The 13141-nt window shown below is 45.8% G+C and overlaps 1 long non-coding RNA gene across 1 annotated transcript in view; it reads right to left on the bottom strand.

Annotated features, from left to right (window-relative positions):
• LOC119659803 overlaps positions 1-13141 on the bottom strand; it is a 212121-nt gene that overhangs the window by 115041 nt on the left and 83939 nt on the right. Inside the window, exon 2 of the long non-coding RNA XR_005250375.1 lies at positions 4284-4319. This is a non-coding gene — a long non-coding RNA (uncharacterized LOC119659803). The remainder of the gene's footprint in view (positions 1-4283; positions 4320-13141) is intronic.

The following is a 13141-nucleotide window of genomic DNA, read 5'->3' as shown; positions in this document are numbered from 1 at the left end:
CAGGATCACTCTCGAGACCATTCGACATTAACAACGGTCTACAACAAAGGAATGCAATATCATGTGTCCTCTTTAACCTGACCCTGGAGAAAGGGATCCGTGATGCTGAGGTAAACGCGAGGGGTACGATTCTCTTTAAGTCCACCCAACTACTGGTCTATGCTGACGATATTGACATCATGGGAAGAACAACCCGAGACGTACAAACTGCGTTCATCCAGTTCGAGCAGGAGGCGATCCCGGCGAGATATTGGGATGCACATCAGTGAAGGCAAAACAAAGTAACGTCAGCACCGAAAATCAACCAACCAACGATATCAAACCAGAAGAATAAAGATAGGACACTACAATTTTGAGACCGTTGATGATTTCTCCTCTTCTTCTTTTTCTTCAGCCTTTGTCCCGTTCACAAGCGGTGTCGGCTCGTCGTAATCGGTTTCGCCAATAAGCTCTGTCCCTGTCCAGCGTATCAAGCCACCGTTGTTTCGGCCGGTCTTCTGGTGGATGTTCATACCAATTTTGGCAAGTGAATTCTCGTTAGCACGAATTGCGTGACCATACGATCGAAAACGCTTCTCTCGCAATTTTTCCGCGATCGGTGCAACCCCATAAAGATCGCGAATATCCTCATTTCGGATATGGTCAAAACGTGTCATGTCAGTGGCACGGTGTCCAACGCCATCTTCGTCTCCATTACCGCAAGACGCCGTTCATTGTTTTTTATAGCCGGCCACCACCCAGAAGCATAGAGGGCAACAGGATGGACGACATTGCGTTAAATTTTAAATTTAAGACGTTCGTTGATACGTCGGTCGAAAAGAACACCAGTTGTGGCATGCCACTTCATCCAGGTTGAGTTAATGCGTAAAGAAATTTCATAACGCAGTTCTCCATTGGCTGATAGCGTTGACTGGAGTTATTTAAATCGCTCAGTTCTCGGCAGATCATTGCCGCTGACCGTAATTGTGCCTGTTTCATGGGGATCGGTCGTCAAAAATTCAGTTTTGTTTAGATTCATTCTGAGACCGTGTTGTGTGGCGCGGCAGGATTCGCAGCATTCGAAATTTATTTCGAACCGCGCATCGTGTTTTGCGTCAGCAGTTTCGCAATTTTTAACAAACCCGGCTTGATTCACGGTTATTTCAACGATTTCGCGGGTATGGTTGTCAAGAAAGCATTCAGAAATCTTCATCAGGAAGGTAACCGGATCAGACGGTAGTTTGAACATTCTGCTGGACTATCTTGCCTTTTCCATATTGGAACAGTGGCACTTTCTTGTCAGTCAGATGGTGTTCTACTTTCCTGAAAAACCCGATTAAAGAATTCACTGAGCTGCAGTGTTGGGTCCCAGCTCTTCACTTTCCAGAGCTCAGATGCGATGTCATCAGGTCCTGTGGCTTTCCTTGATTTCATTCGTTTTATTGCCTCCTCGATTTCAGATGCGCTGTGAGGTGGAACTGGTCAAATTGTCAGCAATGACTGTGGAAGTGAAGGATGAAAAATTCTTCCGTTTAAATTTGCTCGAAGTATTCTCGCGATCAATCCGTCGCTGCTTGAAGGTTGATAAGCAAAGTACCGTTCTTGCCATTAACGCAACAAAGTGTTCGATATCTTGTGGGCGTTCCTTACGGCTTTTGGCAAGTGGATACAGATCTTTCTTGCCATCCCGAGTGTCCTGTTTATCGTAAAGATTTTTGTAATAGTCCGCTTGGGTGACAGCGTCTGCCAATTGGCCGGTGTTTTATCATAGAGAAATTTGTGGTAGAGGCACACGGACCTTCATTTAAGCATCGTCATTCCAAAGCCAAGTATCTCGGTTGATGTACAGCTTACCCGGCTTGGTCATCCCGAAGGTTGCAGAGGATGCTTTGTGGATCGTGTTTTTCATTTGGTTCCACGATTCTTCCAGATTCGTAATGGCTAGTAATCGCGTGAGTGAGATCATTTTCACTTTCTTCTCACCAAATCGCCATCATTCAATGTACGGCGGGCCAGTGCGTTCCTCACGCTGTTTTATCGGTGGCTTAATTCTCAGGGCGGCAATCAACGGCCTCATAGGGAACGGCTTCGCAATCAGTGACGGTGGTAAAATGTCGACGTCTTATGAGAATACAGTCGATTTGCGTTTTACTGTTCTCACTATAAAATGTTAGAAGATGAGACAATTGTTTGATGAACCATGTATTCATAATTACAAGGTCATGGGTGTCTGCAAAATCGATTATACGCTCGTCACCTCCATTGCGTGCTTCAAACCCCTTTCACCATGGCACTTCTTAGCGTCTGTCTTTTCACTCACCTGACCATTAAGGCCGCCGGCAATGATGATATAGTCGCCAGCAGGCATATGACAAGACTTCATCGAGAAGTTGACAGGAGGTATCTTTCTCGGCATCAGGTCGACCTGTCTGTGGTGCGTACGCGGTGAAGAAATGAATAGTGCGATTTGTTCTGTTTTGTTCGGACTAACTTGCTTACGTCCAGACGCCGTCCATGCGTCAAGAACCCTTGCCCATTTCTGGACAGAACCGGGGCCCACCCTGCCGCGTCGACTGAGGTGGACGCCCTAGTATTTTTCCGAGGTTTATGACTCACTCCGATCATTTTATTTGTAATGACATTGTATGCATTTTCTTGGTTGACCAGTTGCGGGACCCGTCGCCAAACAACCGATAACAGCTATGACGATGAAATCCGCGCACGGTTGTTGTCAGTCAACAGAGCCTATTTCAGCTTATAAAAACTGTTCCGCTCGAAACGTCGCACCATAGGGTCAAGGCTTTTACTGTACAAGACAATGAACTTGCCAGTCCTCATGTATTCCTCAGAGACTTGGGTTTCTGGCAAGAAAAATTACGAACTCTTGGCCGCGTTCGAGAGAAGAAACCTCCGAAGAGTTTTTGGCCCCCTACATGAGGATGGGCGATTCCGTAGTCCACGTACCCACGAAATCTATGAGCGATACCATGACTGTCAGATTGTAGATAGAATCCGGCTCAATAGGTTACGGTGGGCGGGTCACTTAATCCATATGGATGAGGATGATCCAGCCCGAAAAGTCTATAAGGGCAATATCTGTGGTAGAAAAAGAAGACCCTGCCTGAAATGGAGCGATGGCGTAAATCAGGACGCCAGACAGCTTTTAGGGATATCGAATTGAGGACCTCTTTGCAAAACCGGGATGTCTGGAGTTCCTTACTAAGGCAGGTCTAGACCGGATACCGGTTGTTGGTAGCTCCGAATTGAAAAAAAAAACAACCAGAAGTGCTGTAAGACAGAACAGTGTCTGTTGGGTCAACTAGTTATATGTACATATATACAACCTAAAGAATGCTAAGCAGGATGGGTAACCCAGTGCCGCCTACTATATTATCCGAAACAAGCATTCCATTCGCTAGTAAGATCAAGTTCCATCATAGCTTTTTCCCTTTATTTGTCATGTCATTTCATACTTTTGTTTAATATCTTGACAGACCAGTCGCACATCACCGTGGGAGCATCTAGTAGTAGCCATTTTCGTCTTCCTTCGCCATCGACCCCCTTATGTTATACGTTTCAATAGTTGGCTAGTTCGTAAAAAGGCATATTGGAACATAACTAATAACTCAATTTGCGCTAAAATAGAACGAGCTTTATATTCGTCGATATTCTAAGGTGAATATCTTCCATTATTAAATTTAGTTTAACTTTGAAGGGTAAAATTGGCCACTAGAGCACAGGAGAAGACAATGAATGCTTGGAAAAATGGAAGGGAGTAAAATCGTGCTCTGATACAAGCGATCCTCCCTCCACCTCCCCGGGTTCGTTACCAATTGATTGAAACATATAATACTGACTAGCTTCTACCACAATATGACGATACTTTATTGCCTATTTCACAATTCAGGACGCGACGGAATTATTCAACGAAAATTTAATTATTGGGAATAAGGCAGAATCTTCTGCCCTAATGTAAAGTAGGGTTGCGGTCGTACGTGGTGTGGAGCTGAATTTCTGGTTACTTTAGAGCATCAAATGAACACTTAAAAGATCAATATTTTGCCTTTATTTCTTTTAATTCTCTTTGAACTGGGTTCCTAAATTTGTACGGAAATTATTCTGCCAAGAAATGGAGTACACTTTCATAGATGTTGGGTTAGAAATGTTTCCTTTGCATTTTTATTATGCATAAATTTCAAACTACCCTTCATCATTGGCATATTATTGACTCATCCCTCCGCTGTTTAAATTGAAACTATCTTACTGCCTCTGGAATAGATGTGTAGCATTAAATGTTGACTCACCTGTAGTTGGACTATATTTCGTACGCTTGGAGGGTTCTGAAAATATAAAAGAGGAGGAAGTTAGCATAAATCGAAACTTTTATGCAGAAAATACATCCTGAGCGCTTCAAACAATATACAAAATATACAACCCAAAACAAATCGAACCAACGGAACGTTTCCCTCAATAGATCTAGATACTGAACATCGACCCATCAGGACTTATTTCCCAATAGTTTCTTAGAATGAAATCTATCGAGTTTTTTGCCTTTTATTGGGGTTTCCATTCATTATTATGTATGCATTTTTCGTTTTCTACTAACATCGACCTTTGGAAGCAAAATTACATCACAAGAATTGTCGATTGTTCCTAAAAAGCCAATTGCTTGAATTTTAGTAATATTTAGTTATTATCTTGTCGTACCATCGGAAAATAAATGGGCAGGATGCGAGGCAGAGCGAAGAAATTGAATTTGAATTGAAGGTGCGCTTAAAGCAGGGTATACGAGTATGCGCTTACGGCCAGAGTGTTTTACTCCCGCAAGGGTACGCCATCGACCTACCAACAAAATACTTCCACGCCATTAGAAAACTTGTCTGGAATCGTTCGGCATATCATTTCGGGCTAGCCCTTCCGCTTTCTTGGATTAAGGAGCTTTCAAATCAAGAAAATCCTCATCCAGGTGTCCCTTGAAACTCAGCTTGGCATCGATGATCCCCCTCAGGTATTTGACAATTGATTTTGAGACGACCTCACGATTATCAACCCAAATATAACCGTGTTGTTCTTCCTGCGATTGGCGCCTCCGTCTTTTCGTCCGCCAGGTCTAGCTTGGCCATTCGTAACCATGACTTGATTTGCTACTTCATCAACCATAGAACGGGCTCGCCGAAATCCAAATTGCCGCTCTGAAAGACCACCCGCAAGTTCGATGAACGGGAGCAGCCGGTTGTATATCAACATCTCCCCATCTACCCTCTCCAACATCTACGCCATGGTGTCTAAAAGACAAATAGGGCGATAAGAAGAGGGCACGCCGGGTGGTTTCTGGGGCTTCGGTAGCAACACCAGCTTCTGCCTCTTCCACTGGGCGGGAAATACTCCTACCACCATGCACGATTCGAATGTGCTTGCGAACCACCTTGGTCTGGCCTTGACCGCCACCTTCAGACCCTTGTTCGGAATTCCATCTATTCCCGGAGCCTAGCTATCCCCACTACGTCCGCGAATTTCCCGAAGTTCCTTTTCGGTAACACCAGGGATCGAGAAGACGTCCTGCTGAGCTGCCAGTTGGGGTTCACTTTCATTCTGCTCCTGCTGCGGGAAAAAAGTTGTAATTATTTGCAACATGCCGTGGTCATGTCACTTGAGGTGATTTTTGCCCGCGGATCTTGTTCATTACAACTTGGTAGGCTGTGCTCCACGGATTCATATTAACCTCCATGCAGAGCTTCTGGTAGCATTCTCGCTTGCTTCTCCGTATGGCCTTCTTAAAGTCGCTTCGCAGAGCCCTGTATTCCTCCTCGCTCGGAGGCAAGAGGATCTCAAGGCAGCGATCTCCATGTTCCACCAGTAGTTTTTCCTCTTGCCGTGATGCAAACGCCGTCGTGGCATCGTAGCGTCGCATGCTTCAGTTACACGCTGAGACAGCTGTGCGACCCTTTTCACCGCTGTTCCGTCTGGATCATGGGCTCCCTCCAATGCCGCCAGGAATGCTCCTCGAAAGCTCCGATAGGCCAGTCAACCGCTTTAGCCTTTCTTTCTCCGTTGATTCCTTCCTCGGTTTTATAACTGAGGAAGATAGTCTGGTGGTCACTGTGGGTGTTGTGCTCCCTCACCAGCGAAGTGCTAACAAACGTCAGGTCAACGATTGAACCTCACCCTCTACCTCGAAAAGTGGGCATACATCCAACGTTGGCCAGCACGATGTCCAACTCCGCAAAACACTCCAGCAGAATTTGACCTCTGATGTTCGTCGATTGGCTTCCCCACTACAGGGTCCACGCGTTCAAATCGCCGGCAAGGATTTTAGGGCTGCTGTCTCTAGCGCCCAACACCACACTGTCTAACATCTCCTCATATTGTGCTAAGGTTGTACTAGGAGGAGCGTAGTAGCTGTAAATATGGACACCGCTGACTTTCGCCCTTATAAAACCGCCTGCGAGGGGGGGGGGGGGGAGACATTACTTCCTGAATGGCCTGTTTTCCGCACGCCCAGATTGCGGTGTTGCCAAACGCATCCACCGCCCAAGTCGCACTGCCGTGGTTTCTGTACGGCTCACAAATTACCGCGACATCCACATTCGACTCTCGAATGGTTTGCGAGAGCAGGTTCTGAGCTGCCTCACAGTGATTGAGATTGATTTGTATCAATCTTATTTGCCTATGCGGTTCAGCTCCCTCCTATATGCCGGACATCTGCTCTTACCTTGCCCGCGGTTATCAACTTAATAGCTGATTCCACCAGCAAACTAATAATAATACTTAGTTCTTGCATCAGATCCCTTCTCTGTGTTCACCTGATACGGCTTACACTATCTCCCAATCCATCAGTGCCGGGTCTGATTTTACTTTTCGGAGAATGTCGGCATAGGACATATTTCCCTTCTTGGAAATAATTATTATTTCCGGGCGGAGCTTCTTTTTGTCCTTTTTCCTCTTGTTGCTCACCTGAATCCATTTTTCAGGCCTTCGAGCGTTGGTTTCTTCCACTTTTGCAAGTGTTGTGGCTGCAATTGTGAGATTACCGACTTTCGCGGGTACTCTCACCGGCTCTGCCTTCTTTGGTGAAGAGGCTTTTTTCTTCTTCGGGACTTGCTGCGGTCCTAGAGGCTCACTGGTACCGTCTCGAGTCCGTTTTCCTGCCTGCCTTATCTTGGCGAGGCATCACCTGGCCTGTTCCATATGACTTTGCCATCTGGCGCTTGGGAATTCTTTTCTTCAAGAGCCTTGATATAAAACAATTTAATGCCTCTTATCAAGACTCGAATATTTTGATGGATATTCCGCCTCTCCTTGAAGAACTCACACAGTTCATTTATTCGCTTCCCGAGTGTAACGAACGCCATTTCGGTATGTTCCTCTCGCGCCTTGCACCACAAGGACGAATCTCGACTACCAAAGATGGTGATCTCCCAAGCTTCGAACTCATCCTGAAAGGATCCGGTGTGGACCTAATTTGCACTCCACCATTATCTCTTGTAGCATTAGATGCCACAGTAGCCAAGTTTCCCACTACTGAGGCACTGCGGTCGTTGGATATCGACGGCCGGGAGCCCGCTTACTCACTCCCAAAAACCGCCGGCATTGATTTTCCGAAGCATTGCACCGTAAAAAACTTCCTTCCTTCCTTGCCTCCTCCATATTTGGTTTATTTTCTGGATATCCTTCCCATAGCCCATTTTTATCCACGGGTGCTTGTTTTGCTGCCACCTACCCCGCCTCCGCATTAACATGCCCATGGGCACACATCTCCTGATGCGTACATGTGCATGCTCATAACACATCCGCAGAGCGTTCTCTTATCCGCACGAACGGACGCGCCCGATGGGAGATTTGGCAACTTCACACAGGTATATATATATATTTCAAAAAGCCCACGGACCCTCTTCCCGCCCAACCGGACCAAGGGGCGACCAACCTAAGGATGGGCTGAAGGCAACATCCAAAGGCCCGCATCACAGCGATGATGCGTTTTAACGCAAAGTGTGTGCGACCATGCGAAAATGTATTGCTACATCCCGATTGTCGCAAACACTTCAGCCAATGACGCGGAGGTCCTACACTACAGAGACATGGATCTTATATTGAAGACAGTGCGGATCAAGACTGAAACCCATTAGGTCAGATTGTTACCGGACAGGACTCTTCGGACTATAGCACAGGTTGCAAGGATAACTGCTTTTTGCATCTCCATGTATAGTCCAGCCCTAAGATCGAGCGTTTTCAGCGCTTTATGTAAGTTCTGCGGGACTAATCCCGTCGCTGAAATTATTACTGGGACTACTTGGATCTTTTGTAGTCTCCAAGTCTGCTTCATATCGTCTGCCAAGGGGCCGTAGTTCCGGATTTTTTCGTGCTGTTTTTCAACAGTGTTCCGGTCCAACGGTACGGCTACATCGATTATAAAGCACGCTCGTTCTTCCTTCAGAAGCAGAACTAGATCGGGTCTGTTATGATTAACACTGCGGTCGGTGGCAATAGTGTGATCCCACAGTAATTTGACCCGATCATTTTCCAAGATTCTCTGCGGAGTATACTTATAGTAAGGATGGTAGGTTGCCGCCAAGTTATACTTCAACGCAAGGTTTTGATGGAGAATCTTGCAGACGGAGTTATGACGATTGGTGTACTCGGTACCGCTCAACATCCTGCACGCAGATGTTATGTGCTGGATGGTCTCCTCTTCACAGTTGCATAACCTACAACTGGAGTTGGTGATTGAGGAGTCGTGAAGAATGTACCGTTTATAATTTTTTGTTGGGAGCGAAGCATCCTGAATTGAAGTTAGGAATGCTTCGGTCTCATAGAAAAGTACACCATTTGTCAACCATTTGTTGGAGGCTTCGATGTCAATGCCTGACATCAACAAATTTTTTATATGACCTCCGTGAATGGGTTTTTCTTTCCACATGTCGATCTTCTGTTGGACTGAAGTAACATTCGACATGGGATCCCATTCTCTGCTTCTCAAGTTCAAAGGAGATAATTTATTATCTGCCATGACGGTAGCCTGATGTATTTGGCTAGAGGATTGTTTCTTATAGAAAAACTCACGAAGAGAATGCACTTGATTGTAGTGCATCGTTTTTAAATCAAGTACCGCCCTTCCTCCCTGATGACGTGGGATAGTGATCCTCAATTTTTCGGCAGCTCTATTGTGCATGTTGTTGTTTGCAAGAACTACCCTTACCCGTCTATTGACAGATTCTAAATCAGTATTACTCCACTGTATCACACCGAAAGTGTATAGAAGGACGGGAATGGCAAAGGTGTTGATTGCCATGATTTTATTTTTCCCGTACAGCTCAGTTTTAAGGACAAGATCCAGACGCCGCTCAAATTCCCCCAGCAACTTAGATTTAATTATTGCCACAGCAGGTGTTGTTGCTTGCAATATGCCGAGGTATTTGTAGACGTCGTCCGAATCCATGCCTTCAATTCGGATGTTATTTTGGCTGTATCCTTCGTTGTCGGTGTGTTTTCCCCGAACAATTGTTTTTATGCGACATTTCTCCAAACCCAACTGCATGCCGATATCCCTGCTGAACTGGATGGTGATGTCCAGCAAGGAGCGAAGTTGGTTCTCGTCTTTGGCATACAATTTGATGTCGTCAATGTACATTAAATGGCTTAATGTACATTTCGACAATATGCCATGCTTGACTTGGAACCCGTATTTGCTTTCATGCAAAAGATGGGATAGCGGATTCAAAGCCAAACAAAACCACAGTGGGCTTAGAGAGTCGCCTTGGAAAATGCCAAGCCTGATTGGTATCTCTCCTGATGTTTGCGAAGATACCGATAGCTTCGTGCTCCAATTCTTCATTACTGTTCTCAGTAGAAGAACAACATTCGGGTTGATTTTATACAAGCGTAACACTTGTAGTAACCACGAATGTGATATGGAGTCAAAGGCTGATTTATAATCGATGTAGGCTGTCGAGATGTTTCGTTTTTGGTGGACAGCCTGCTTTACAGCTACCGTATCGATTATAAGCTGTTCTTTGCAGCCTCGAGAGCCTTTTGCGCATCCTTTTTGCTCCTCAGCTATCAATTTATGAACATCAAGATGTTTTGAGATGTTCGCGCACAGAACTGAAGTGAAGACCTTGTAGATGGTAGGAAGACAAGTAATTGGTCGACATTTTGAAGGGCAAGAGACACCCTGTTCCTTGGGGATGAGGAAAGTTATCCCCTTGGTGAAAAATGGTGGAACTAAATCAGGATCGGCAATCATCTGATTAAATTGATTTGCCAATATCCTGTGAGTGTTCTTGAACCGCTTCAGCCAGAAGTTGTGAACTTTGTCAACTCCTGGCGCCTTCCAGTTACCTGCCTTGTCAAGGACTGCTTTAACGTCGACTTCAGTTACGTCAGGCATGGTCATTTCGGGGAGGGCCTCGCATGAACGCATAAGGTGTGGGAGCCACGCTGCTTCTAAATTGCAACGACTGGATTCGCTCCAAACACTTCTCCAGAAGTCTTCTGCCTGATCCAGATTGAGGTTACTTTCCCTACCTGAGTTGATGAGATTTTTGTAGAATCCTCGTTGGTTCTGGAAGAACAAGGTGTTGTCTGTCCTTCGCTGAAAGCTTTTCTGATACCTACGGATGCGATTGGAGCATACCGCAAGTTTCTGCTTCAGCACCTCGAGGATTTCTTCGATTGGCACATCATTGGACAGATGGTAGTTTCCAATGATGTTCGCAACGCATCTGTGCACTCTTGGTGATGGATTTCCAAGGAGTGCTTGCGTTACACGACCAATCTCCTTTCTCAACTTTTCGACTCTTTTGTTGAGTCGAAACACCCAGAACGGTAAAGTCCTTCTGCGCATACCTCTGTTATTCGCTCTAAGATGTTGGTTATGGAGACGTATAACCGTGGCAGCTGCAACGTAGATCAGGCTGTGAACCTCTGTAGCAGTAATCTCGCTAGCCAAACGATCAGCCAAAATTCTGTCAACGGCAGCAATGATGTTAGTAGTTGCCGAAGTAAACTTCAGTTTTGGGATCCTTGGCCTAGCGTCTGGGAGAATCTCAGCATACTCTGTGAATGCGACCTGGAATGCGGTCAAAGCCTCATTATAAATTGGGTCGACATCCCCAGTTACTAAGCTTCTCCTGACTACTGGATTCATGGAGTGTCTTACAGGTGGAGTACTTGTGTTACTCCTTTGACTAGTCCGGTAATTTGATGACTCCAGCCCGAGCTCAAGTGAAACCTCTTGGAAGATTTGTTGCCTAGTTGGTAAGGCAACTCGGTTGTTATTCACGATCACTCGGTACTGGTTGACGACGTTCTGTTCCGGAACATGACTTAGCTCCGGAAATCGGGTTATGAACGCGTCATGTAGTCGATGTCTGTACCCTGATGGATTCCGTTCCAAATCCGTGACACGGTAATAGGCGCGGACGATAAATTCGTTGAGTTGGTTCGTCCAAACCATACGACGCCTAGGTCTCCCGTCCCTGGTGGTTGACGGCATAACTGCCAAAACATCCAAGGGCGAAGAGCCGCTCTGATGTTGTTGAACGACCCTTAACCGTGTTGGGTACTGTCTTCGTGTCCCTGGGGTCCCATTTAAAGAATTTAAACCAAAGTCCCCAATTTTATTCCCACGAGTAATGGGGAACCAGTCAGCCCTGCAACAGAGCCCCAATGTTGCAATGCCCCATGGTTACCTCCAAAGGTAGGGAAGGTATTTGGAGGGGAGCCGCTGAAATACAGTGTAACGTCACTGCAATTCATCCGATAGGCGCGTCGATCCCTTCACCCCGGATTACGGATTTGTTAAGGAGGTTTACTCCCCCTGAACGGGAAGAATCGGTAAGGGAGGACGAACACAAAGGGAAACGTTCTGCTTGTCCGCGGCTACTTATTTACAAGATTAACTTGCGATATTCGTAGCTGACCCGGTGGGTCATGTCATTATCCGCAACCCATGACACGCGCCTGGTCGCATGCAACTCTGCGTTTGCAACTCAGGTGAGGATAAACCTGGTACGCCAGGGCATATATATAATATATATATATATATATTATATATATGCTCGGTGTACCAGGTTAATCCTGACCTGAGTTGCAAACGCAGAGCTGGATGCGACCAGGCGCGTGTCATGGGTTGCGGATAATGACATGACCAATCGGGTCAGCTACGAATATCGCAAGTTAATCTTGTAAATAAGTAATCGCGGACAAGTAGAATGTTTCCATTTGTATTCATCCTCTCTAACCTATTCTTCCCTTTCTGGAGGAGTAAACCTCCGTAATCCGGTGTGAAGGAATTGACGTGCCTATCGGATGAATTGCAGTGACGTTACACTGTAATTCAGTGGCTCCCCTCCAAATACCTTGCCTATCTTTAGAGGTAAACATGGGGCATTGTAACATTGGGGCTCTGTTGCAGGGCTAGCTGGTTCCCTATTACTCGTGGGAATAAAATTGGGAACATTGGGGAAGACTGTACCCAACACGGTTAAGGGTCGCTTAACAACACCAGAGAGGCTTTTCGCCCTTGGATGTTTTGGCAGTTATGCCGTCAACCACCAGGGACGGGGGACCTAGGCGTCATATGGTTTGGACGAACCAACTCAACGAATCTATCGTCCGCGCCTATTACCGTGTCACAGATTCGGAAAGGAATTCATTCCATGCCATGTTCCGGAGCAGAACGTCGTCAATCAATAGCGGGTGATAGTGAAAACTAATCGAGTTGCCCTACCTACCAGGCAATAAATTTTTCACGAAGTTTCACTTGAGCTCGGTCTGGAGTCAGCAACTTACCAGACTGAACAAAGGAGCAACACGAATAATCCGCTTGTAAGGCACTCCATGAACTCAGTAATCAGGAGAAGCTTAGTGACTGGGGATGTCGACCCAATTTATAATGAGGCTTTGACCGCATTCCAGGTGGCATTCACAGAATATGGGAATTACTATTGTTAGCACTGGTGAAGGGAACAAGTAGTTCACAAAATATCGGTATTTCCAAGGCCAATAAATTAACACTAACGAATAGGAAAAACAAGTTTTTATTATTTATTATTCGATTGAGGCAGACACCCCTTTCTGAAAGGTGTTTACATAACCTTCGGTGGCCAGAATTATATCCAACTGTGTAAAAGCGTCTAAAAGTCTTCGGCACCTCGCATTT

This window comes from Hermetia illucens, chromosome 6, assembly GCF_905115235.1.
Source record: "Hermetia illucens chromosome 6, iHerIll2.2.curated.20191125, whole genome shotgun sequence".
In the NCBI taxonomy this organism is placed as follows: Eukaryota; Metazoa; Arthropoda; class Insecta; order Diptera; family Stratiomyidae; genus Hermetia; species Hermetia illucens.
The sequence above is the reverse complement of the archived record's forward strand: the minus strand, read 5'-3'. Positions and strand labels throughout refer to the sequence as shown.